The sequence below is a fragment of the Triturus cristatus genome, chromosome 1_1, assembly GCF_964204655.1.
Source record: "Triturus cristatus chromosome 1_1, aTriCri1.1, whole genome shotgun sequence".
Taxonomy (NCBI): domain Eukaryota; kingdom Metazoa; phylum Chordata; class Amphibia; order Caudata; family Salamandridae; genus Triturus; species Triturus cristatus.
Genome location: NC_140579.1, coordinates 900879030 through 900906598, shown reverse-complemented (window position 1 = coordinate 900906598; position 27569 = coordinate 900879030).

Genomic DNA, 27569 nt, shown 5'->3' with positions numbered 1-27569 from the left:
GGCACAAGCTCAAGCGGACCTGTGTGTCCAGAGTGTGGGTTATATTCCAGTTGGTGTTAGTGACTGTATTATTGTTTTGAATATAGATGGTCTAAATAATAGTACTTTCTTAGCCTCCCATAATACATACTTTGTATGTGGGAATAAGGGTTATTATCGTTTGCCAGCCGGCTGGTCCGGAGTATGTTATGTAGCGTTCTTATTACCCCCTGTATTTTTAGCACCTGCATCCTATCATAAAGATTTGAAGTTGTTGAATAATGTGACTGTAAATAGGTATAAACGTACTCTATCCATTGATGATGTTGATCAAACCGATACTATCTTACAGCAGTATGTTGATTTTAACTTAGGATTGTTTTTCTTTGTTGGAGCTGCCCTAAATAGTAGGAAGGTTCGAAGGTTAACAAGAGTTGTAGAGGCTGTGACGAATCAAACCGCTGCTGCTCTTGGGAATCTTAAGGAAGAATTACAAATTACTAGAATTGTTGCATTACAGAATCGTATGGTATTAGATCTTATGTTAGCTGACCGAGGTGGAGCATGTAAAATTATCGGGAGTAGTTGCTGTGTGTTTATTCCTGACCATACGCCATCAGTTTATAACGCTATTAATAAATTGCATAAAATCGCAGCTGAGATTCATACAGAAAATGGCACTTGGACCTTTTCTGGATGGTTTTGGGCATTGATCACTGCATGGGGATGGAAGGTTTTAACTGGTCTCTGCATTATTGTGGCAATTCTGTTTTCCTGCTGCATCTGTGTCCATTGTGGTCCTTTACTCTGTTCTTTATGTGTGTCATTCTGTATTCCTGATAAGAAAACTATTGCCAATGTCACCTATCAGAAACATTTAACTAAAGAGGTGGAAGAGATGATGAAAATTGATATATACGATGATTATCCTAATAAGCCGAATGTCTTCAGTAAATGCTGAAAGGGTCGTCTGTTGAAAACTAAAACGGCGATATGATTAAGCATTCACTAAAGACATGAATTCTCTCTAGTTAAAACATGTCTTCCGTCTTATGTTGCCTAATGTCTGGACTCCATTTTGTATTGTCGTGTCTCCACGTGCTCAGCACGAGAAGAGTCCTATCTTCGTGTTAGTTGCTCTTGTAATCTGCCTAGTAACAGTCTATAAATAGCTCCTTTGTCCGTCTGGCGCATGCCCAGACTTGACCGCATCTGTTATCAGTTAGTCCTTGCTTGACCATGTTTTCGCGGGCTCAGGAAATTGTTTACTCCGCCCACATATTGGTTCTGTATCGAAAATGTCCATAAAAGGTAATACTCTTTGCCTCATGTTGTATCCACCCACTTATGAGCCCCTCTGTTGTGTATAAAAGGGGACTGTGTACGCAAGTTCTGTGTGCTACTCTATGCAATACTGAAGAGTGTTGTATAGGTTGTAGGACCACCCTTAAGGGTTAATAAACTCTGTCTTGTATTTGCAGTTTCCGTGCCAACTTCCTTCTAGTTTACGTTACAGGAGAGCGAACCCTAGTATTCTGCGGGCCTAGCTGGGGCCTGTATTCATCACGTGCCCCGTGAGACGGATAGGCCTCCTACGGAGGTGGACCCGGAGTCCACAGAGGAGGACTTGGTTCCGTAGGAGAACTTACCTATCCCCGCTGATTGGCGAGTGGAGGGAGGTCCGTCCAGGGAGGAACTGAGCAGGGGACAAAGGGAATGTCCCACCCTCAAGGGTCTGAGGCAACAGGCTGAAGCCCAAGCAGCGGGTAACGAGTCTGGGAACTATTGTATTTACTGGGAGGATGGCCTCCTCTACAGTGAACCCAGGGCGCCAGTGCACGGATTGTGACGGGCCCTGGTAGTCCCACAGTGTAACCGAGCCTTCCTGTTAGAGTTGGCTCATGAGATTCCCTTGGCAGGACACTTGGGTCAGGACAAGACCTTTGCCAGGCTTGTCCCCCACTTTTATTGGCCTCGAATGAGTGTGGCGTCCGACGCATATTGTCGGTCGTGTGTGTCATGCCAAGCCAGTGGGAAAACAGGGACGAAGCTGAAGGCTCCCCTGGAACCACTTCCCGTCGTTGGCACCCCCTTTGAAAGGGTGGGCATCGACATTGCTGGGCCCTTAGATCCACCGACAACATCCGGTCACAGGTTTATCCTGGTACTGGTGGATCATGCCACAAGGTATCCAGAGGCAATTCCTCTGAGAACCATCACTGCACCGGTGGTGGCAAAGGCCCTGATGGGGATCTTTACCCGAGTGGGTTTCCCCAAGGAAGTTGTGTCTGATAGGGGGACCAACTTCATGTCAGCACACATGCGGGCAATGTGGAAGGAGTGTGGAGTGACCTACCGGTTCACCACTCCTTATCACCCACTGGCCAATGGCCTTGTGGAAAGGTTCAACAAGACGTTGAAGGGTATGATCAGAAGTCTACCCAAAAGCCTGCGGAGGAAACGGGACGTCCTCCTACCCTGCTTACTTTTTTCCTACAGGGAAGTGCCACAGAAGGGAGTGGGCTTTAGCCCCTTCGAGCTTCTGTATGGGCACCCTGTACGTGGACCTCTCAGCCTGGTGAGGGACTCATGGGAAAAGTCTCCCCGGAAAGTTCCCCAGGACGTGGTGAGCTATATGCTGGCCTTCCGGAGCCAAATGGCTAAGTTGTGGAAGCAAGCTTCTGACAACTTGGAAGCCAGCCAGGCAGTGATGAAAGCGTGGTATGACCACAACGCTCACCCAGTGGAGCTGGAGCCTGGACAGAAGGTGTGGGTGATGGAACCGGGAGAGCTAAGCACTCTTCAGGACCGTTGGACAGGCCCATATGAGGTATTGGAAAAGATGGGCAAGTCTACCTACCTGGTGGACGTCAAGACCCCACAGCATCCACGTCGGGTGCTGCATGCCAATAGCCTCAAGCCCCACTATGAGAGGCCCGAAATCATGTTGATCCTGGTGACTGATGGATCGGAGGAAGAGGACACTGAGCCTCTCCCCGACCTGTTGGCGTCTCAAGAAAAGGATGGGTCATTGGAGGGAGTGAAACTCTCACCATCCCTAACTCCGGAGCAGCAGGAGGAATGCCGCCAGGTTCTGGGGTCATTCTCTCCTCTGTTCTCCCTTGTCCCGGGTAAGACCCATCTGTGTGTTCATGACGTGGACACCGGCGACAGCCCACCTGTGAAGTCTAAGTCTTACCGGCTGTCGGACAAGGTGAAGGCCAGCATCCGAAGTGAAGTAGCTAAGATGCTGGAGCTCGGAGTGATTGAACCTTCAAATAGCCCTTGGTCTAGCCCGGTGGTTTTAGTTCCTAAAGCTGCACCACCTGGCACCACGCCAGAATTGCGATTCTGCGTGGACTATCGAGGACTTAATTCGGTCACGAAGACCGATGCTCATCCGATCCCTCGGGCGGATGAACTAATTGACCGGTTGGGAGCTGCCCAATATCTGAGTACCATTGACCTCACAGCAGGGTACTGGCAGATTCCTATGACTGGTGGAGCGAGGGAAAGGTCAGCCTTCTCCACACCTGATGGACACTACCAGTTCTGTGTGATGCCCTTTGGGCTCAAGAACGCTCCTGCAACCTTCCAGCGGCTGGTGAACATGATCCTCACTGGGAAGGAATCCTTCTCTGCTGCTTACCTTGACGACATTGCTGTCTTCAGTAGCAGTTGGGAGGATCACTTGCAGCACCTGCAAGACGTTCTCCAGGCCCTGGAACAAGCTGGTCTGACGATCAAGGCCAGCAAGTGTCAGATTGGGCAGGGGTCGGTGGTATACTTAGGTCACTTGGTGGGCCGGGGAACGGTGCAACCCCTTCAGGCAAAGATTGAGGCAATCGTGGCCTGGGAACCCCCCAAGACCCAGACTGAGGTCCGAGCCTTCCTGGGCCTCACAGGTTACTACAGACGGTTCGTGAAGGGGTATGGCACTATCGTGGCTCCCCTTACTGAACTCACGCCCAAGAAGCAACCCAGGAGAGTCATCTGAACCGAGGCTTGCCAACGAGCCTTCGACACTCTGAAACAGGCATTGTGCAACGCTCCAGTTTTGAAGGCTCCAGACTTCTCGAAGGAGTTCATTGTCCAGACAGATGCATCCGACATTGGCATTGGGGCGGTGCTATCGCAAATCAATGAGGAGGGTCTGGATCAGCCCGTGATCTTCCTGTCACGGAGACTACTTCCCCGGGAACAGAGATGGAGTACCATTGAGCGGGAAGCCTTTGCGGTGTCTGGGCACTGAAGAAGCTGCGACCATACCTGTTTGGTTCGCACTTCCTGGTTCAGACAGACCACCGACCCCTTCGTTGGCTCATGCAGATGAAGGGGGAAAACCCAAAACTGTTGAGGTGGTCTATCTCCCTACAGGGAATGGACTTTCGGGTGGAACATCGGCCCGGAGCTGACCACGCCAATGCAGACGGTCTCTCCAGGTATTTCCGCCTTAGTGTTGAGGACTCCCAAGGGGTTGGGTAGCTCTCCCCACTTTCAGCTGGGGGGGACGCGTGTTAGACCTGTCTGCTTCTGAGAGTCCCCTCACACCATGATTTATTTTGTTCCCCCGTGCCTCCTAAAATTTGTCGCTTTTTATTTGTCTACCAGGACCTTTTTGTGTGTTGTCCCATGGGGCTAGATGCTCCTTGACGCTCAGTTGCTCACCAAGTTCCTGGCACCTATGTACAAGGTGCCTGACGGAACCGGTGGCATTACACACTGAGGTTGTCAACCCTAAAATGGTGGACACCATTGTCCCCTATGAGAGTGACTCCCATTGGAGTCCTTCTGACCTCTGACCCTTTGGAGGTTTTGGCGCACTCTGTGTAACCTGCAAACCTGACAGGAATCCCCTCAGAAGTTACAAGTACACAAAATGGCTGCCTTAGGAAGCCCAGTATGGTGGCTCCTAATGACCAAAAAGACACCTTGGAAGGGCCATGTCATTGACACAGCCAGGGAAGGTTCTAGAACCTTCTGGCTCGTGCTGGCACCCCAGGGCACTGGCTATAAAAGGCCCAGTCCCTGGCGGCCATGATGAGAAAAAGTGGAGAAGAGAAGAAACATAGAAGAGGACTTGACACCAGATTGACACCTGCCCTGTTCCCCCCCCCTGAGGCAGCTGATAGCGCAGGCAGAAGTACAGCCGAGGTTGTTGGCGTTGACCCTGACTGGCGTTCCAGTCAGAAGCGCGAGCAGTGACCTCTCGCCTTCAGCGCCTGGCCAGCGAGTGCCCAATTGCCCCTCAGAGACTTTGGCCATAGTTAGAGCCTCCCCGCCTCCCCCAGTGGTGAGATCGCGACTGCGACCCTTGACAGGGCCCCTTCAACTTAAGTGCCTCCTGGCGGGCGTTCGGACGTCTCCGAACCCACCGCCGTCGAAGCGCTGATCGTGGACAGAAGGTGAGGTGCTGCGCTGGGGCGGGGAAAGGCTGGCCTTCATTTGGGCGAGAGGACCGTCTCTTCCCTGCCCGAGTGACTTGGGGACTGTTGTTGTGGGCGGGAGCCCCCCCCGTGAGTGAGATCGGAGGGAGGATCGCGGAGCCCCTGGAACCCCCCTTCGCCCTTGGGAGAAGGGCCATACTGACTGGAGCGCTTACTGGCGCAGCTAAAGTGAGGTGGGACCGTCTCTTCCCCTGAAGTTGCCGCATTGTTCTGGGACTGAGGTGCGGCTCCAATTTTGAACTGTGCGCGCAGGTAGTTTGACCCCTCCGGCAGCCCGTTCGACGGTCTGAGGACTCGTGAACTGAAGCCGCCTTCGGAGACCCCGCCTGCGTTGACAGAAGCGCACAGACTCCTCCGGCCGCAGTAGTATTAAACCGGCTGGCTGCGGAGTGTAATTGCCGTAGTCATTGTATGTCTTTATCTTCCAGATACACGCGCAATATGCTTTAAGTGCAACTAAAGGATTATCACGAGTATCTTGTGCCCAGAGAGCCCGAACCCGTGAACACTTCAAAAACTGTAAGAGCGCGCATTCCGCATTAAATGGCAATCTAAATGTGTTTACCCTGAAAGTGATTAATTGGTGGCAGCGATACCAGTATGACCCTGAGATATTTATGTGAAACGATCGGTATCTAACTTGCTATGCAACTGTGATGGTTTGCTGATATTTATTCCAGTCATTGCTGATATTTATTCCAAATGTGTTGAATCCTGATATTTATCCAGTATATTTATTTATTAGAGTCCAACCATTTATTCCTACGCAACCAGTACACAGCTAATCAAACCCATGTAAGAAAGGTGAATGTGATTAACTAATTGAACTTCTTCCAACCCAGAGATCTTTTACATAAACGAAACGTATTTTTCTATAACAGTGGTGTGGTGTCCTTCTTTTTATGTGGTGTGCAGGGAGTTATTATTTGGACATAGCCGGCTTAACACAACAGCCTTCTACCGCCTTGTCACTCGAGCCAAGCTACCCCCCTTTGTGCTGGGCTTGCCCATCGCAGGTCCAACACCCACCAACAAGACATGCTAGTTTGTTGTGCAGCCCCAGCATAATTTCTGGCACCCTGCTATGCCTCATGATGTAGGGATCGTGTGCTGACCCTGGAAAACGTGCACATACATGGGAAAACAGCATGTTAGCAAGACACACCACAAGGGCATTTATAGAGTGGTAATGTTTACAGTTGCGATAGGCCACCTCCTGTGCCTGTTGTGGTACCAAAGCCACATGTGTCCCATCAATAGACCCTATGACATGGGGCATCCCTCCCAAGGTATAGAACTCACCCTTGACACCTGTCAATTGCTCACGAGTTGGAAAATGGATGAATTCATCCAGGTGCTCCAACATGGCTTCTAAAAAATCATGCAGGACACGGCTGAACATGGTCTGTGACATGCCACCAACATCAGCTATGGTGAATTGAAACGTACCGGTGGCAAAAAAATGTAGGGCTGCCATCACCTTCATCTTGGGGGTCAGCTCAGTAGGATACCTGTGTCGCGGTTGGAGGTGTTGTTCAAGCTTTGCGGTCAAGTCCTCAATCAACTGTTGCGAGAAGCGGTAACGTCTTAGGCAGTCACGTTCCCTCATGGCAGCCAAGTCTGGCATTGGTCGGGGGAGAGGCGGTGCCCTGCAGATAATTGGAAGGAAGAACGAAGAGTGAGTACCTAACAACATCAATGTCAATGAACTGAGCACATGCTCAACTGCTACTACACATCAGCTAAATACAGAGTCAGGTCTGTGCTACACATCCAGGACACGTATGGCAGCCAGGTGATACTCCTACGACAAGCCAGCTACACCCGTTGATAGTCATGTTCTACATGACATGGCCCGGAACTAGCTGTGAGCCAGTGTAAGTGAACAGCCAGAGACATCACAAGAGTGACATACATCCACAAATCTGCATTGGAAGGATGTCATCTCATACAGACTGCTGGCGGCAAGCGATGAAGGGGTACATGTGAAAAACGAAAACACAGACATGGATATGGCGCAGATATGTCCTCATGTCATAAAATCATCTCTGAAGCATCCAGACACACGTAACGTGTGAATCCACATGTGGCATGGTGTGCGTATATATGTGCCATGCCCATCTACACACAGACACATGTTGGATTCAGCAACAGCAGATGCAGTTGACGGAACAACACCAGCAAGCTCATGGGAACACATGACACACACAGGACATGTTCACATCGGGGCACGCTGTTACTTAGATGTCAGGTGTTAGTGTCCCTGTCCCTGGCATCAGGGGACATTTGCAGGTGTTGGTGACTGTGCCATACCATTCATGCAGTGCTTGACACATTTGTACTACATGCACACATGTGCATTGTGGGAAGGGAAAGTGTGCCACATACTGCCCCATCACACATGACATGTGTACACAGGTCATCACACATCTATTGTGCAAAAACATGAGGAGACATGTGCCACATCACTGCCTGACACACCTAGGCCCTGCACATGTAGGACTGGAATGACTATGACTTGATGTACAGCCGTGCACGAGTCTGACACCTCCATTCCATTCGTGTGCACCTCCTATCACCTGAGTAAGCTGTGAAGCGCACCGTACACACGCTCTGAGGGCGTGTGAACGGTCCGTATCATCACACTGTTGTTCCTGCCGGAGTACGGGTGTGTGTACGGACCGTACACACGTACGTGTACGACCAGTGTGTACACGTACGTGTACGACCAGTGTGTACACCTACGTGTACACACTGGTCGTACACCTACGTGTACACACTGGTCGTACACGTACGTGTACACCCTGGTAGTCCACGTACATGTTCACACTGGTAGTCCACGTACGTGTACGCCCTGGTAGTCCACGTACATGTACACACTGGTCGTACACGTAGGTGTACACACTGGTCGTACACGTACGTGGCTAACGCAATGTGCAACTGGTGCGGTATGAGTACGTGTGAAACGCACCGTACCTGAGTGTGGATAGCTAAATTACATAGGGACACATAGGGGACAAGTATTGGGGCCTAAATGCATGCTGGTTGTCATGGATACCGATTTTCAAGTTCAAATTTTCTATCATGTGGTCTGGAATAGGCAGGTGGCAACTAAATACAATGTTGCAAAGTGGTTGTTGCAAATGAGACTGACCAATCACTCTGTACTCCTGTAAATGAAACAGCCCAGCAAGGCAGATATAAGTCAGCCAGAACCCATGAGAGGGCACTTGCCTGCACTACCTTACACTCGACACCACTGCTGCTGCTTGTGATTCCTCTGGGACCATGTCAGGGACTGTGGAGAGGGCCCAGCCTTTCAGCCATGAGGAGAATGAGGCATTGCTTGATGTCATCCTCCCACAGTACCCCAGCCTGTATGGGAGACCAGGGGAGCAGGTGAGTGCTGACTCCACTAGTTTTGACTGTGCCCCTTTTTTGTGACTGTCACTTCTGGCATTGTGTCCAGGTGTGACAGACATGCAATGTTGTTTAGCGTGGGTCCCAGGGGAATGGCTTATGTCTCCCTGTGACATTCACTGCATAGTGCATGGCACATTCAGCCTACCCAATCCTTATGCTGAATTTTGTCCTATTGTCCAGAGGTGATTCCCTGCCCCCCCCCCGTGTGACAGGTGACTGTACCCACAGATGTGTGTGAGTTGAGTGGAGCTGTGCTGTGCTGAGAGTGTCCAAATGATGTGTACGCCCCCTGGACATTGATGTGTGTAAATGTTCCTTGTCATGTGGGTGAGTGTCTATGTGGAGTGTTGCACCCCAGCTGCATGGAGGAGGCAACAGCTCCACCCATCTGAGGGGTTTAAGTAAGCCGTGCAGAGTGTCTGACTTGCTGAGCTAGCACCACACCTGTGGCACCCCACAGGCAAGTGGCACATGTGCAGAGTGAGGTTTGTATCCGCTGTTGCCAATGGCAGGTGATTGATCTGTGCCTGTGTGTGTCTGTGTACTCTGCTAAGGTTGCGTCAGTGGCCTGGGGCATGTGACTGCTTGGATGTGCTGTCCATCAGCCTGGTGTTGCATGTTATGCACAGCGTGTGCCATAATCATGGAGTGTGTTGCACCCCTCATGCCACCTGTGTACTTTTAATGCCATGTACTACTTTGGGGCTTCCACATAGGCTAATGTCCCTATGAGTAAGGTGCAATTGGTTGCCAGCATAATATGCCCTGTTCTAAATATCAAAGATGTTCAAATGTGTGTCTCTGTGACATGGAGCAGGTGTAGTGATGTTGTCTCACTTTGTCATCCTCACAGGTAACGACCTACGCCAAGGGGGAGATATGGAAGCAGGCCGTCAGGGCCGTGAGATCTGTGGAGGGTCGCAGTCGGCGCCTCGCCCAGGTGAGGAAACGCTGGCAGGACATCCGGTGCTGAACCCGGAGGATCACCCGGTGGCAGCTCAAAGACTCACCTCCACACAAGCACGGCGGGGGCCGACGGCTGACCCAACAGATGAAGCGTATCCTGGCGGTGGTCTTCCCTGAGTTGGATAGGCGGTTACTGGAGTTGCAGCAGCAGGAAGGGGGTAGGTACATGTGTGTTTGTTGTGTGTCACCAGCTTTTGTAAGTGCTCAGTTGCCTGGATACACAGCGAGGGTTAATTTGTGCAGTGCATATCATGTTCCCCAAAGTCAAACGGGGCTGTTCCTCCTCCCTTCCCCTAAATGACATGTGTTCCCTGGTCTGTGTGTAATCACTATTGCACATGGTCATCTAGGCTGCCAGTTAATCCAAGTGCACATTGCTTTCTGCATCATGTGGGGGGGAGGGGTCTGAGACATGTGTTGTTACCTTGTCTGTGCCCTGTCCTGTACAGTCATGGTTGTCCATGTTAGTTGGCACTGATGCTGAGTCTCAACATAGGAGTGTGAGTTTTCTACTGAACAGACTTGCAGCATGCATTAACAATGTTGTGGCCTCAGACATTATGTGCATGAGTGGGAGATATGCATAGTGCAGGGACGGTAGCTCAGGTTACAGTCAGATAATTCCAGGACAATGGAGCTGTGTTCCCACTACAGTCCCCTAAGACACCCTTGCCTCTGAATCATGTGTGTCATCCAACACTTTGCCCATTCTCTGTGTGTTCAGCATAGTTTGGCCTCTGTGGCATAGTTCCCTGCCCTCATTTGTATTTCTCTGAAGTGTGCTACATGTGCCCATTGTACATGCTGACCCCATTTAGCTTGTGCATCCTCACACTGGGCAGTGCCTGTGTGTCTATGTACAACTATCTGTTGATGGTTGTTGGTCACAAATATGTGTTGGCAGCCTCACAAGGTGATGTGGAGTACATTTAGGAATTCGTGATGCACATTGGAGTAAACCCAGATTAAGAGGTGTCACTTCTTGATCTGTCTCAATCACATTGTCTCAGGTATGGGGGGTTTGTGCGGGCAAGGCCTACATGTCCAAACCTTATGTCTCCTTGCCGTGTCTGACTTGTGTGTGATAATTGTCTGGACAGACACTCAACATGCAGTGACCCAGTCAGGTTTTGCTGGGTTTAATGTTTGTGATTTGCAGCATGTGTCAAAAATGGAAATAGATGGCTCATGCTCATCCATTTTTGCCACCAGTGTGTGGGCGAGATCCTACACAGTTTGGTCTGTGTGTGCTGACATCTGTGTGGACATTCTTTCTTGCCATGATGGTGTCTCCTCAGTGCAGGTGCTCCTTATCCAGACACATTGCAGGCCCATTAGCTAATGCATTGTCCTGTGTTTGGACATGTGTGCCACTCCACATGAAAGGCAGTGGATCAGATGTGTTTCCAACTGTGTCATCATGGTACGGATGGCCATGTGACAGGTGGCATGATTCAAGTTTTCAGTCAATAAGTATTGTACCTTGGCACTCACTACACTTGTCAACATGTCTGCATTTTTCCTATGCTTCTTTTTGCTAGTTGGTTGTGAAGGACAATAATGTGCCTGCATGACAGATGTCTCCCAGGGAAGTGCAAAATAAAGTACTTTTACACTTTCCGTGGACACGCAGGCACATTTCACTGGAAGGCACAGTTTAATTACCACTTGTCTTCTGAATATACATATCCATGTTCACACAGTGTGTTTGCATGTGTGTAAGTCCTTGGTTGTTGCTGATACGAACTTACGAGTGTCAAGTCATCCAGACCACCGTGGTGCCATGTATATGTACTTACTGATACCCCATTTCTTATTTACAGTGGCTTTTTAGAATTCGGCTGCCAGCTCATACAATGACTGTGTAAAAGTATTTTTGTGTGCACATCATTGTGTGACTTCTGTCATGCAGGCAGATGTGTCTTCTGTTCACAAAGTGGCACATTCACACATTCTAAACATGTACATTGTGTAAAGTGTTGTGAGTCCCAAGGGATTGCAATGTTTTGGCTATGGTTTCGTAAGTACTCGCAGGTCTCAGAGTGTGGGGACACCTTCAGTATTGAGGTGTGTTATTTGGCCTTGGGTGCACCAATACTGTTTCGTTCACAGTGAACAAGAGGTGGCATGGATTAATATTCTTGCTGTGCTCAACTGTCCCCAGACACTAGCTTCTAAGTATAATTCGATATCAAGTTATTTGCTGTTGTGTCATGATATCCATTGTTTCCAAGTGTCATGGTGGGTCAACCAACTGGGGAGTGCAGGGTTACATATGTGCGGACTATTCTAGATGTTACTCATGATGCATTTCCTGATATGCACTGTGACATTTTAATTGGGACTCATGTGTCTGTTGTATACAGGTGACTGATTATTTTCTGTCTCTTCACCTTGCCCACAGCATCATCGGAGGACACCGAGGGAGACACCTGCACGGACGTGGAGGAGGTATCCAGCACCGCTGCCACCACTGCTGTGGAGTCTGCGGGAGCAAGTGGCACGGAGGGCGAGGGGAGTCAGGCGGAGGACCTGTCTAGTGACAACACTGACTACGACGCAGATGGGTCCGATGCTGAACTCCTCCAGGGGGCGGAGGCTGCTATGACACCTGGCATCAGCACTACATCTGTCACCGCCCCCTCCATTCCCATCACCGCCCTCCCAGTTGCTCCGGTCCCTTCTGTCTGTGCTAGGCAACACCGTGTCTCCTTCGTGCCAGGCACCGTACCCCCTGCCCCTGTCCCCCCTGCTGCCCTCACTGCAGAGTCTGTGGACATTCTGCGTCAGTTGCAGGTTGGACAGACATCGCTGCTGAATGTCCTCCATGGCCAGACCCGAATGATGACACAGATGGTGTTGTACATGGAGGGCATGTCATCAGCAATGTCTGACCAATGGATATTGCTGAGGTCCATGGGCTCTTCACTGACGGCAGCAGTGAGTCTCCTGCAGCGCTTCATCCCCCCCTACCCATGCACCATCCACACTTCCCACTCCCATACCTGTCCCAAGCACACACAGACATTCACAAGCACGCACCCCACCAGACACAGCCAGCACACCACCACGTACGGTCAAGCGCACTCCTCCTGGCACGCACACTCAGGGGGATGAGGGCACACCCACTGGGTCTGGGGCACACAGGCATACACGCAGCCACAGTCCGAGGCCGCATGGCGCACTAACCAGTCCCTCCAAAGGCACTCCCCTCGGCTCCCCTACCACACATCCAGAGAAAGAGGCCTACTTGGCTGTGCTGGGCCTCAGCCCCTCTGTCTCTCCAGCCCGCAAACAGGAACGGCACTCCACGGGTAGGGGAGTTAAGCCCCCCCCGTCCCCCCCACCTCCCCCAGTAGCGCTGCACCCCATCATTCCGACCCCCCCCTTCCTTTGAGGCTGTGTTGTCTTCGGGTGAAGGGGAGACGCTTGACGACCTGGCAGCAGTGTGCAGCGCCGGGCTGACCTCCACCTTTGGCGCTGCCTCACCCCCTGTGGTGGAGGCGTCCGTCCCTGCACCCACCACACCTACCCTTCCACCTCCTGTCCCTGCGGTGCCTGGTCCTTCCCCACATGATGCCCCCCCCCAGTCGAGGAACCTGAGGGTTCTAATGTGCAGGCAAGCTAGGGGAGATGCGTGGCGATGTGTCCCCCCCAAGAACTTCAGATCTGGACTGGCCATGTGCCTTTGTTAATAGTGTCATTAACTACTTTTTCATTTAATGCTGAATAAAGCATTTTGTTTTCCGTTTGAACACATTTGCATTTCAGGGATTGATGTGGGTGCTGATGGTCCCGGAGTTGGGGTGGTGGTAATGTGTTATGTGTCAGGAGAAAGTTGTCGTCTGATGCTAATGGGCTGGACCATGGTATCTGCGTGCCATCACAATGTCTCTGCAAGGTATATTTGGTCGTGTGTGCTATTTGTGTCTGGAGACATTGTCCCAAGGGCTGTTCCTTCCTCTGTGGCACCTGACATCTACCCTGCAGGGAGTTGCACTTTGGTAGTGCTGACCTGTGTCTACATTTCCTTTGTTGGTGACGGATCCCTTCAACTATGGCCATGCCTGCTCAGCAATGTCTACGGCTGCATCGTCTGTGCCATCCTTGCTAGTCACTGTACTTGTGTATTGAGTATGTTGTCATGCCTTAATGGTGACAATCAGCATTTTCCACACTATGCATGTGTGTTATGCCAGCCTAGCAGACATTTGGTACTTGTTCTGCAGGGTATTTGAGCACCTGACTGACAATTGTGGGCATTGTATCTGTGGGAAGTCCACCCTATTCCTTCCATGAGAGGCAACATCTTGGTGGCTGTCCCGGCACCTGTACATTCTTATCAGTCCTGGGATGTGCGTGACAGTGTGTGTTCCCTTTGGCTCTCTTAGTGTAGTGGCCATTGACATGAGTATACAGTCTTGTGGCATGATCTCTGTGTGTGTATTGTGCTGCATCCGCCAGCGGTGGGTATGCATGTGTCATTTGTCCTCACACCCACATGTGTTGTGTCATGCAGTGGGGGAAGGACATCCATCCTCATGGGAGTGGGACACTGCTGTCAGTGATGTGTTGTTATGAAACTATCAACATAGTCGAACATTAGGGATGCGTACATACACCCATGGAGTTGTGCTCATCTGATCATGATGTACACACACCAATAACTCTGTCCACTGCTGGGAGTCATATACACCCACCCCTCACATGTCTGTCCACTGCTGGGAGTCCTCTGCACCCATCCCTCACATGTCTCTGTCCACTGCTGATATTACTCTGCACCCACTCCTCACATGTCTCTGGCCACTGCTGGGAGTCATATACACCTACCCCTCACATGTCTGTCCACTGCTGGGAGTGATCTGCACCCACCCCACACATGTCTGTCCACTGCTGGGAGTGATATGCACCCACTCCTCATATGTCTGGGCACTGCTGGGAGTCCTCTGCACCCACCCCTCACATGTCTCTGTCCACTGCTGGGAGTGATATGCACCCACCCCTCACATGTCTCTGTCCACTCCTGGGAGTGATATGCACCAACCCCTCATATGTCTGTCCACTGCTGGGAGTCCTCTGCACCCACCCCTCACATGTCTCTGGCCACTGCTGGGAGTCATATACACCCACCCCTCACATGTCTCTGGCCACTGCTGGGAGTCATATACACCCACCCCTCACATGTCTGTCCACTGCTGGGAGTGATCTGCACCCACACCTCACATGTCTGTCCACTGCTGGGAGTGATATGCACCCACCCCTCAGATGTCTGGGCACTGCTGGGAGTCCTCTGCACCCACCTCTCACATGTCTCTGTCCACTGCTGGGAGTGATATGCACCAACCCCAGCCCGTACCACCATTGGAGTGGTGATGTATGGGTACGTGCCGTACCCACGCCCTCAGAGCGTGTGTACGGCCCGTACCACGCGTACACCTACTTCACCACTCCAATGGTGGTATGGGGCCGTACCCATGCTCTGAGGGCGTGGGTACGGCCCGTACCACCATTGGAGTGGTGATGTAGGGGTATGCGCTGTACCCACGCCCTCAGAACGTGTGTATGGCCCGTACCACGCGTACACCTACATCACCACTCCAATGGTGGTACAGGCCGTACCCACGCCCTCAGAGCGTGGGTACGGCCCGTAACACCATTGAAGTGGTGATGTAGGGGTACGCGTGGTACGGGCCGTACCCACACTCTGAGGGCGTGGTTACGGCCCGTACCACCTTTGTAGTGGTGACGGGTACGCGTACGCGGGGATTGGTGGACACGCCCCCCGAAGTGACCAGACCCTGGAGGTAATGTAAGGACAGTATATGGTATTTAACAAATTTGGTGGAGGTTATGTTTCCTGCCCCTCGCCCCCCCTTTGCCCCTGGGTGTTGTGCTGACCTTCTGCGGCGTGCGCACCGGTTTCTGTGCACCAGGTCGTAGGCTAGGAGGGCCGGGATGACACGTAGGATGGGGTCCATGGCTGTCCGTCGCGTCCCGCAGCTCCTTCTTCGCTTCGTCCTCACTTTCCCGGGAGTTTTTGGCTGCCGTAAAAAATGATCCGTGTGGAGTGACGTAGGCACGAATCGTACTTGCTGGTCCGTAGAACGCTGCCTGACTCCGTCCGGACGTCACGTACGCGATGTCCCGGATCGAAATTGTGGGTATTTTTTCGTCGCACGTAGTTTTTTACGATTCGTACGGAAATGGTATTTCTGTACGAATCGTACTTGCTGGTTTGTAAGGAGGATTTCCCGGGTACGAGTCGTATGGAGAATACGCTCCGTACGACCATTCATACCCGGGTTTTACAGGATCGGAATCGACACCTTCATTGGGTAGAAGGTCGTCGTTTTCCTCTACACGTGATTTGTCCTTTTAATAACGATGGTTGTGTGCAGTTAAGTTGGAATGGTGGATAGAACATAGTAGTTAGGTTTTTTTAAACAACGATTCTTTATTGATAGAGATCTCTGTTTCAACATGGCACCTAATGCGAGATGTTGAGTTTTTGTTAGTCCGCTGTCTATCTTCACAGCTTTAATGTTGAACCATGGTTGTACATGACACTCTAGGCTCGAGTGCGAGCTCTATGGTTAGTCCGTCTTTTATATTCTTTGTGATGATGTCAGACGCGGAGAAGCAGGTACACGCTTACCGGTGGAACCTAGTTAGAGTTTGGGGATTTTTAACGTTGGAAGATTAGAAGCTCGACTTCGTCTGGCAAGGTGAGACTGTGAATATGTGGAAGATGTGTTAACATTTCTTGGGTTCTTCGAGTTGGGATTTCAACATCACTTATGATCATTACAGGTTTCGGGTTGCAGCGGTAGTGAAGAATAATTCCTTTTATGCTTATGGACAAGACGAGCATTATGAGGTTGGTCGTTTTTTTCTATGGTGTGGTTTTTTAGTATGAGGAGTATAAGCATGAAGAGAGTTTTTCATGAAGTTTGGTATCTTTCAAGGTTCTGTGTACACATGGATTAAAACCAGGTATGATGTTTTGAGAGCTGGCGGTGACTAATCACTAACGTGGCTTTTTTCAAATCACTGGACGAAAAGGGTCTGTTATGACGAATTTTTTTTTATAGACGAAGATTTTGGGTGCACTATTTTTCTTTGCCTTCCTGTTATTTCTTCATTATTTATTTAGTTCTGTACAGTTTGGGAATTTTTCAAGACATACAGGCAATTACCATATTATGTACAAAGAATGATGTACATGTGTTTTATTGCGGTCATTGAATAATGTTTTTTGAATAATGTTAGCAATATGGCACATGCATCAACCAAAAATGAAGTAGCAAAAATACCGAATCGCTAAAATCACCCGTTAGCGAGTGGCAAAAGACGAATCCCAATGCATCAACACAAATCGGTAAAAAATAAAGAATCGCAAAATAATTCCCCGCTAAAATAAAGAATCGCTAAAAGAAGCCCCGTCAAAATAACGAATCGCAAAACAAAAAAATCGCAAATACCGAAATCACTAATAGCGCCCGGCAAGTGCCAATCGCAAATGACTAATCGCTAATGAATGCATAAAAAATCGCAAATACCGAAAATCCCAAAAATCGCTATTTAGCATGAGCAGATTAAGGGGAATCAGAACCTGGAGGTAAAGTTTATTTTAAAAAAAAAAAAATCACAAAAAAAATACTACATGTGCCACAGATGCTACCAATCAGTAAGCCATTCAAATAGGGCCAGGAGACCCTGTTTCCTTGCACAAAATGGCAGCCCTCTACGTGCTTGCAAGGAGGATGCAAATTAATGCAGCAGGACAGCGCAGGAGAAGGGTCCAGGAGAGAGTCTTCAGAGTGCGCATCACATTGCTAGGACAAAATGAAGATGAGGTTTACGACAAGTATCGTCTCAATCGTGCCATGATCATGCGCCTGATTGCAGACCTTGAACCACTACTGCAGCACAAGACACGTCGCACCAATGCAATTCCTACGCACGTCCAGGTCCTATGCAGCCTGCACCTACTGGCCTCTGGAAGTTTACAGGGGGTCATCGCCGTAGCGGGAGGCGTATCCCAAAGCGCACTTTCACGCTTCTTCAACAAATTTATTGATGCCAGGCTGACAATGATACATTCTCACATCAGCTTCCCCACAACCCCACAGCAGTTGGACCACACCAAACAGGCATTCTACCAGGTGGCCCAATTCCCCCATGTCATAGGATGCATCAACTGCACGCATGTCCCCATCTGTCAACCCTCAGCCAATGAGTACATTTTCCGCAACCGGAAGTCCTACCACTCCATCAACGTGCAGGTCGTGTGCGATGCCAAGCACAATATCACGGACCTAGTGGCCCAATTTCCAGGGAGCACACACGACGCCTACATATTCAGGCACAGTGGCATCCACAGGCGCCTACTCAATGGAGAATTTGGATAGGGACTCCTGCTTGGTACGTATACATACCTCTTCAAAACATGAGCATCACACATGTATATTCATAACTGTTGCTAAGCCTTTGGTTCCATCTTGTAGGTGACAGTGCATACGCCCTGCGTGAATATATCCTCACTCCCTACATCAATCCAGGAACACCACCGGAGCAACGCTACAACGCGGCCCACATAAGCACCAGAAATGTGATTGAGAGGACCTTTGGGATTCTGAAGAGTCGCTTCAGAATCTTACATACGACTGGTGGTGCCTTGCAATACAAACCAGACACCTGCTGCAGGATTGTAGCAGTATGTGCCATGCTGCAAAACATCGCAACCAGAAGGGGGATACCCATAGAGGTGGACAGGAATGACGACTACCGGGATGACCAACCACCCGCACAACACCGACAGGCACACGTTGCCAACACAGCTGAGGGCCAAAGGAGGCGGACATACATCACGCAACATCATTTCGGATCCAGGTAAGAATGATCCATGACGAAATCATTTGTGGTGCTACTGTTTAATGCACAGGAGCACTGATGAATGTGCGGGCACACATTAATGCGATTCAGAGCTCTCACACACAATTAGGAACTAAACGTGCCCGTTGTTGTCACGGGTGTGCAATTGTACAATTTGAGAGGACCATGGTTACCCCACCATGGTCAGGGATGGCATACTGTATGTCTAGTGGTGCTTGCCACGAACGCCCAGCCTCCTATCACCTGTCTCCTCCACCTCACCACGGCCTGTCCCTGTGGCTGTGGAGCAGCGCGAACTGCGCCTCCTGGTGCTGGTCTCCACCACGGATACACTGCTGACACTTGAGGCAGCCTCACTGCCGTCCTCCCCTCCCAAGGTGCTGGCACTGAAAGTTCAGCTTTGAAAGTGTTCCACTGCAGTGGTCACCTGGCCTAGGGCCTTTGCGACGTCACCACAATAATGGCCCAGGTCCACCTGCAGTGACACGGAGCGTCGGGACAATACAGCAGTGCTGTTGCACAGCCTAGTGATGGCCTTGGTTGATGCAGTGGAACGGAGCAAGTTCTGTCTGTGCCTCCGTCGTTCACTGTGATGCCCTGCTCTGATGGCACGGGTGAGTTCCTGGAGGTCCTCACTCAGTTTTCCGTTCCCCTCTACCACTACAGTGGTCATGTCCCGCACTGCCTCTGTCAGGGTACACATTTGCTTTGCAAGGCGCGACATGTGTATGCTAATGGTCCCCATGTGTCTCCCCTGCAGGCGCTGGACACGCAGCATCTGTGCCTCGATGCCACCATATGGGGAGCTTGCCTGGTCGGCTACATCCGAAGTACTGCGCAGGGACCTGCGCCGCTGCGTGACTCAGCCACATGCTGGTGGTGGTGCTGGCGGTGTGACAACTGTTGGACTTTGGGGAGATGGTATGCAGGACTCGGGCATGCATCCATCACCTGCATGGAGGGGACTTGTGCCCTGCGTCTTCGCGGTTTGGTTGCAGTTGGCGCAGCAGGTTGTGGTGGTGGTGGTGGTGGTGGTGGTGGTGGTATGGTTGCTGGTGGAGGTGGGGATTAACCCTCCTGCGGAGTGTCGCCATCAGAATCAGCTGGTGTCTCCGAGATGACGAGGCGGCCGCTGTCATCTGAATCGCCAGGAGATGCATCTGTGTGTGAAACAGTGCATGGTTAGTGGGATTATTACGACATTAGTTTGTAAATTTGTTGACATGCCCTTCTATTAATTACAATATTTGAGTCTATGTTTGGCTTCTACTGCTGTTGGGAAATATGTTTGCTTTTATGACTATACTTGCACACCGGGATGACATGACTACGACTCCCATGATGCACTACTGATATGAGGGAAGATGTGTGGTGCACTTCTGCCTGCACAATGTGATCGAGCTGGGGGGATGGGAATGGGTATACGATATGCAGAGTATGGGCGCAGGCATGCATCTTACCTTGTTCAGTTGTGGCTGCGCCGGAGGTGTCCATCTGCGTGACTCCCACGACCGCCTCTGGCTCGATGGTCCCCTCGACTAGCTCCTCCAGGGCAGTGTTTGCAGGCACTGTGAATGGTCCCCCTCCTGTGCCTGCTGCCTCCCTGACCCTTTCTTAGATCCTCTCCTTGGCCCTCTTCCTGAGGTCGTATCACCTCTTCTTTAGTTCGTCTATGCTGCGGGGCGTCACTCCCACGGCATTGACCCTCTCCCTGATGCGCTGCCATATGCGTCGTTTTTCTGCCTCTGGTATCTTGAGAGACAGCTTTCCGAACAGCCTATCATCTTTGCTGCTCACCCCCTCGATAAGGTGCTCCAGTTCCCGGTCTGAGAACTTTCGCTTCCTCTTCCTGGCAGTTTCAGCGCTGCCTGGTGCATCCTTGTCCATCCTGGTGAGGGTAGGGTGGAATTCTTGTCAGTGAGGATTCTGTAGCCTCAGGCTGTGTCCTGTTCCTCCTCCTGTGTGCTCCTCAGGCGAGTGAATGAGGGTGGGGCAGCTGTACTTCCTGGTAGTGATGTCATAAACCCGTTCTCAGAGCGACCCGTTTTTTACGATTTCGCAATTACCGATTTCGCTAATACTGAAGTCGCTTTTTGCTAATCGATGTTTGCGCTACTCGCTAATGTGGATTCTGTAAATATTAGCGATTTTTAAGGATTCGCTCATTTTTACCGAATCTGTTGATGCATTCTGAAATGCGATTCCTTAATACCGATTCCTTATTTATCGCTATTAAGGAATCGCTTTTCACAATGTTGATGCATGTGCACCTATGTTTCTTGTAAAAGAGCTGTTTCCCTGCAGGCTGAATTTAATATGTATATAATTTGTATTGTTTCTAGAACTTAAGCCCCTGAAGAAGGGCCTAATAGGCCAGAAATGCATTGGGCGGGCAGCATCAAAAAGAACAGTTTCACAGATTGAATTCGAATGAATATAACATTTGAATAAAAAAAAAATTCTGTGATTTGAAACAGAATAAATGTTTAATTTATCATGAAAATATGAGCCAATGTTTCATGGCATTTCAGTATGGAGTTTTTTGTATTTAATAGCATGGTTTAATGAAGAAATTGTATGAGTTAATTTCGTGAATGTGAATTTTGCTAAAACGCAGAGGTTACGGTGCACAGAGGTCAAGTTTCATTAACTTGAATTTTGGTACAGTCATATATCTAGCCTTCTCCATTTGAGTCGCCACCACACACCTTGCTAGTGGGAGGGGGGGAGGGTTTTGGGGGGATTTTTGAGTTCATTGTTACACCTCCTCTTCCAATTGCCTTTTTCTGTTTTTTCGAGCACCTTCTGGGTCGGAAGGATAAAGCATCAATGTGACACGACAGACTGGTCTATGTTCTCATTATGTGCTGGGAAGGACTCCTTAGACCTTGAACTTTCAGGAACTGTTCTTATACTATAGCATGTTCACCAGTCACAGTTCGAAGCTGCAGCATGTGGGAGACAATCCCCAAATTTGATTTCGCAGGCGCGGTTGTGCTGTTTGTCAATGAGACCCCTGTAATTGCAAGGCAAATGTTGTTTACATACTAAAATGTGAATAAACATATGTTTTACAAAAATAAAATGCACTCGGAGGGCATCTTGGAGATGCTCCTCGACAAATGACCTAAATCTAGTGTCCTGGCAGAGTGGCTGTTTGCCAGCTGCCACCACCAGACAGGTTTCTGGATCCCTGGGTCGAGAGCCTGCAGCTCTCTGGGTCCTAAAACAAAGCACTTCCTGGGATGAGGTGCCAAGCCTCCTCCCCCAGGATGGGCAGGGTCCACGAAGGAGAAGCTTCAAAGGCTTGCCGCCTTTGTGAGCTACCCCAGCCATTTGCTTCTCCCAGCAACTGGCCCCCACAGGTTCTGACCCCCACTTTGGGCGGGAGAATCAGCGGGAAAACCAAGTTAGGAGGAGAAGTGTGCCCACCTTTTGCCAACCCCAGCCCTCAGGTAGGGGAGGCGAGGTGAAGCACAACTCAAAGTCCCCGCCATCTTGCTGATGGAGGACCCAGCCATCCAGCAGATGGGGTGACCCAACCAACCAGAGTGAGGCTCATGCCCCCCTCCCACTGCAGAGTGGCATAATAGGGGACGTACCCACACCAAGGAAGGGACCCATTGGCTCTGACCTGTCCCTACCTGTAACGCCCCAAAACGTAGCATTATGGGGCAACCCTGAACCTTGCCTCCTCAGACAAGAAGAAAGAGGAAGGAGGACGGAAGAGACGTGCTGATGAAGAGGAGGAGGAGGACACCAACTGCCTTGGCCCCAGCCCTACCGCCTGTCCCGACCTCGACCATCTACAGCAAATCCCAGTGTATCCTACAGCCAAGAGCCCCCAAGAACTGGAGGGCTTGCATCAGATACCCACGGCCCCAGTTTGAGTGGCCAAACACCACGAGGAGGTCCCCCCCCCCGGGATCCTGACCTGGGACCAGTGATCCCTGACTTGCCTCAAGTCTCCAACCAATGCCTGCAGCCCCTTTCTGGAGGCCCCTTCCCCCCCGACCGGAGCCGGTAAGAGAAACCAGACGCCAAAAGACACATCCCACAGTCATGGGTGGCCCAACCGATGGTGTCCTAGCATCCCAGGCATACCAACTTACCTCTCCAACCTGTGGTCGCCTCCAGAAGATCTTTGTCCCGGAGCTGCAGTGTTTGTTGTAACCGGAGAATCCCCATTGAAATCAACAGGGCACTAGATGCCAAATCAGCATCCTGCACCCGGCCACTCCTGTGCTGCTGTGGGTTCACCTTGTGTGCTAAATCGCATACCCCTTTGCCCTAAGCATAACACCAGGTGCTTTGCTCCCACAACCTTGTGGCCTGCTCGAGAGCAGCCACCAATTGGAGACCCCTATTCCCCCATTGGATAACACTTGGCCTCAGCACTCTACACCCGGCCACCCTAGAGCCGCTGAGGGTGCTTTGAGAGTGCATCCTTGACCATGGGGGGAGAGACTGAAGACGACGACTGCCTTGGCCCTACAAGCCTGTCTCCAACCTCTGCGGACCTGCGACTCGTCTTGCAGCCAGCAACCTCTTGAAACCATGGGAGGATTGCTGCCTTCGAAAAAGACTCCAATCTCCCGTGGACAGCGGACTTGTCTAAGAAGAAACAAGCTCCAAGGACCCCGGATCCAGGTGGATCAGTGTCTCCTGTCCACTCTGCGCCTGACGCTCCCGGCCCGAGTGGCTCATCTGTGCAGTGAAGTCTCCCCAGCGATCCTGAACACATGTCCAGCATTGGCTGACCTCTCCTGATCTCCATGGCGGTGCCTGTAGTGTGAATCCAGAGGCTCCCCCCAACCATGACCGGCTCCGGTAAGAAGACTCAGATGTCGAAAAGCACCCTGTACCCGTAGCCCGTGGGCCTTAGTCGAAAAGCAACCCTGTACCCGTACCCTCTGGGCCTTAGTGAGCTGAATCGACGTTGCCCCCAAGATCCCCTACATCTCTGCTTAGCGCTGCTGTCGTTTGTCTCCCTCCTGAAACCTCTGGTACCACCCCTACAGCCTGTAGGCCAAAAGAAGAATCCCTATTGAAACGCATTGGGTGCCCGACCTCGAAATTGCGCCTTGCACCTTGCTGCCCGTGCCGCTGGTGGTGTATGTTTGGTGCTGCTTTGTGGCCCTCCCCTATGCTTAACCTAACTCCCAAAGCTTAGCCCCTGCAACTGACCTACCTACCTACAAAAAGTGTGGCTCCAGGCACCCCTTAGTCTCTATTGTAAAGCATTAGGTCGAACTCAGATTTTGACCTTTGCACCCAGCCTCCCCTGTGCTGCTGGTGGTGCAGTTTTGGTACTCACCTGACCCTTGCGGACTTCTGGTTCTGAAGACTGGGATTGTAAGTGCAAAAACAGGAGGACAAAACACAATTCTGGACCCAACCACTAGATTGTGGAATAGATTCACAGAATGTGAATCCAAAAAAGGATTCATGCAGCAAAAAAGGAGTTTATGCAAAGAGCATGCTAACGTGAATGATACAAAGCAGAATGAGACCTGCGTGTAATCGGTCTACTTATGGATCAGACCTCAAGGGTTTCCCACAGAGACAGTTTGGTGAGCAATACAGCCCTACAAGACATTGTTTATACTTCAAGATGGTGGACTATCACCATATTATGTCCAAACCTGTAAGCAACTATGATGCAGCATGCCGATCCTATGATCATTGTGGGTTTAATAGTGAGTCAGTATGGGAATGAGCATGGAGCAGAGTCAAGAAACAAGCATTGGCATAGCCAAAAGGTATCGACTTTGGTATCTTGTAAGTGTTTAGTTATCTATCAGATATTCTTATGTGCAGTAACATAAAGTGTTGCATAGATTAATATTTATAAGGTCCTAAAGTTGATACCTATTGGCTATTTTTGTATAGCAAATAGATGTAAAGCAAAAGTTTTGTGTGTGAAGGAATATTTTTTTTAATGTAACCAACTGTTTTTGCAATAGCACTTTAGCATTTTGTTCCATGACTTTATTACCTTGTTATTAGTATTGTTTAAATGTACTTTGCACTATAGTTCACTAAGTCTGCATGTCAAATAATTATTTCTTAACATAGTTGTACTATAAAAGCGAAGTAAACATTTTTAAGATAATAAAGGTGATACGGATTGATTATGGTAATATTTGTGTAAGTGTTGGTAAAATAGTTTTATTGTTGGTCAAGTTGTGCAGGGGAAAAAACAGTTAAATTTGACAGTTATACAACTTTTAGAAAAATATAATTATTCTGTTGTAATATCTTTTATGATCTCTGTGATAATGTCATTGCTTTTTTTTGTTAGGCACGGAGAGATTAAGTGATTTGGCCAGAATCACAGGATGTTCAGTGTCGTTGCCGAGACTCAAACTCAGTTCCCAAGATTCGAGGTCGACCGCCCTAGCCGTTAGGCCAACTCCTCTCCCTTTTAGCTGTGAGGTGAGGCTGCTTAGACCCTGCTAAACTGTGACTCAGACTCGGGCCCCTAATGATGATGGGTAGGTTACCAAGCTTCATACTAATTAGGAACGGAATCCTAAATAACCCAGGAGCAAATGATTGTACAGTAGATAGTGAAATATTAATTTGGGGGGGGGGGGGGGGCAGGCGACACAAGGAAAGAGTGAGGGAGAGGCAGAGACGGTGAACAGGGATTATGGCAGAGTGCAGGCTACAGGGTTTAGGACAGGACAAGGGCAGGATAAATGCAGTGTAGTGGTAGAGGGAAGGGGCAGGGAGCATGGTCAATGTGTAGTAACAGAGAGTGGGGCAGGGAGCAAGGACCGAGTACAGGGGTAGGGACAGAGCAGTGGCAGAAAGGCTGACATGTTGGGCAGAGCAAGGGATAGGGGGAGAGTGCAGCGATAGAGGATAGTAGCTATGGTGGGAGTAGGGGTAGGGACCCTAGCCATGGGAATGCAGTAGGGGGTGGGACAGAGACAGGGTGCTGTGGCATAGAGTCGGATGGGCAGAGGGCACCGAAGCACGGGGAGGAAGGAGGGAAGAACAGACAGTAGAGACAACGGACAGGGCCAATAGCATGGGTATGCAGCAGGGATTTGGACCAGAGACAGGAAGCAGGGTGCTGTGGCGTAGAGCCGGGCAGGCAGAGGGCACCAGAAGCACAGGGTGAGAGCGTTAGGGGCACAGAGAGTAGAGGCAGGGTGCTGTGGCATAGAGCTAAGCAGGTAGAAGGTACTGAAAAAAGGTCGTGAGAGCGGGGGGTAGGGGTCCAGAGAGTAGAGATAGGGAGCAGGGTGCTGTGGCATAGAGCCGGACAGGCGACAGGCAGAGGGCACCAGAAGCACGGGGTGAGAGCAGGGGCAAGGGGCAGAGAGTAGAGACAGGAAGCAAGCAGGGTCCTGTGGCATAGAGCCGGGCAGTTAGAGGGCACCGGAAGCATGGGGTGAGAGCGGGGCAAAGAGTAGAGATAGGGAGCAAGCAGGGTGCTACGGCATAGAGCCAGGCAAGCAGAGGGTACCGGAAGCACGGCGTGCGAGGGAGTGGGGGTGGGGGGGAAGTATCACAGGAAGTGCCATTCATATCATGCTCAATTATACCGCTCCCTCTTACAAAAAGTGACTTTTGCTGCAGGTAACGTGTTCACTATGAGCAGCGCCATCTCTGTCGGCACCAGCCTTTCCTCTCAGACGCCAAGACACACGTTCCTCTTTTGGGACATGTAAAAAAAAAAAAACAGCACAGCCAGGTTTATGAATTCTGACGCACTCTGGGAACAATTATTTTTTGAACGGTGACTGCAGCAAGACAATGACTCAAATCCGCAAAGCAGTGTTCTGCAATCTGCAACATGTCAAACATTAACTAAAGCAGAAATAGAAAGAACCCACGGAGGGTCGGTCACCATTGTGAGAGCACGGCGGCCATAGCGAAACAGCAATTTTACGAGACCGGCAGAAATTCTGCAGGAAAAGCAGCACCTTTCTTTATAATTTTAATACACAGAAGTATGAGACAGTCGGGGTTATAGCTTACTTGCGCTAGCGAATAGTAAAGCCTACTTTTTACTATTAAGCAAGTATTTTTCTAAACGCATTTTACTACTAATTAATAAACAGCCTCTGCTCTTTCTTTCTGGGAGGAGTTTTTGTGGAGAATTTATAAACATATGCATACTTCCAAAAACATCTACTTACACATTTTTTATACACATACTCTTAACTAGAACAACTGACTGCTTTACATTAAACAAACGCCACTCCAATATGGCGAAGGAGGATCCAGACCACTGTATGCCATCAGATGTGGAGAGTAGTCCATGGCCCGTTTGATAAGTTTGTCCCCTACCCCGTGTGTGGAGACGGTGGAAAGAACAGGAGTACAGAGGAGACCTTACCAGCTAATCTGAATGGCGGAAGAGGAGGGGGTCTTTCCCAGAGACATTCTTCAGAGGAACGAGATGCGGGAGCTGCTGGTGTGCGCACGTGGTTGCGAGCAGCAGCATATGTTTCCAATTATCGCGCCTGCGTCTGGGCACGATAAATGGCAACACACGCTGCTGCTGCATGTAACCGCAAGCATTAGGCCGTGGGCATGAACATTGGGACAAAAAGGTGAGACAAAAAGACGCCTTTGGCCAATTGTGTGCTGTCTTTGTTAAAAAGACGCACGCAAAGGCCAATAGCCTGGGACAAAAGCACACACACACAAGCGTGTGGTGAGATTTTTAAAGCCCCTACATAAAGTCTTGCAGCGCATGCGCGGTGCGCTAGGCTCGACCTAAAAAGGAAAACTGTTGCTAAATCAATCTCAATTCCAGAGTTTCCGAAAAGTCAGTAAAGCCGCAGAGAAAAGATTAAGAGAACCGGACACATTAAGGAAAACATTTCTGGATCTGGG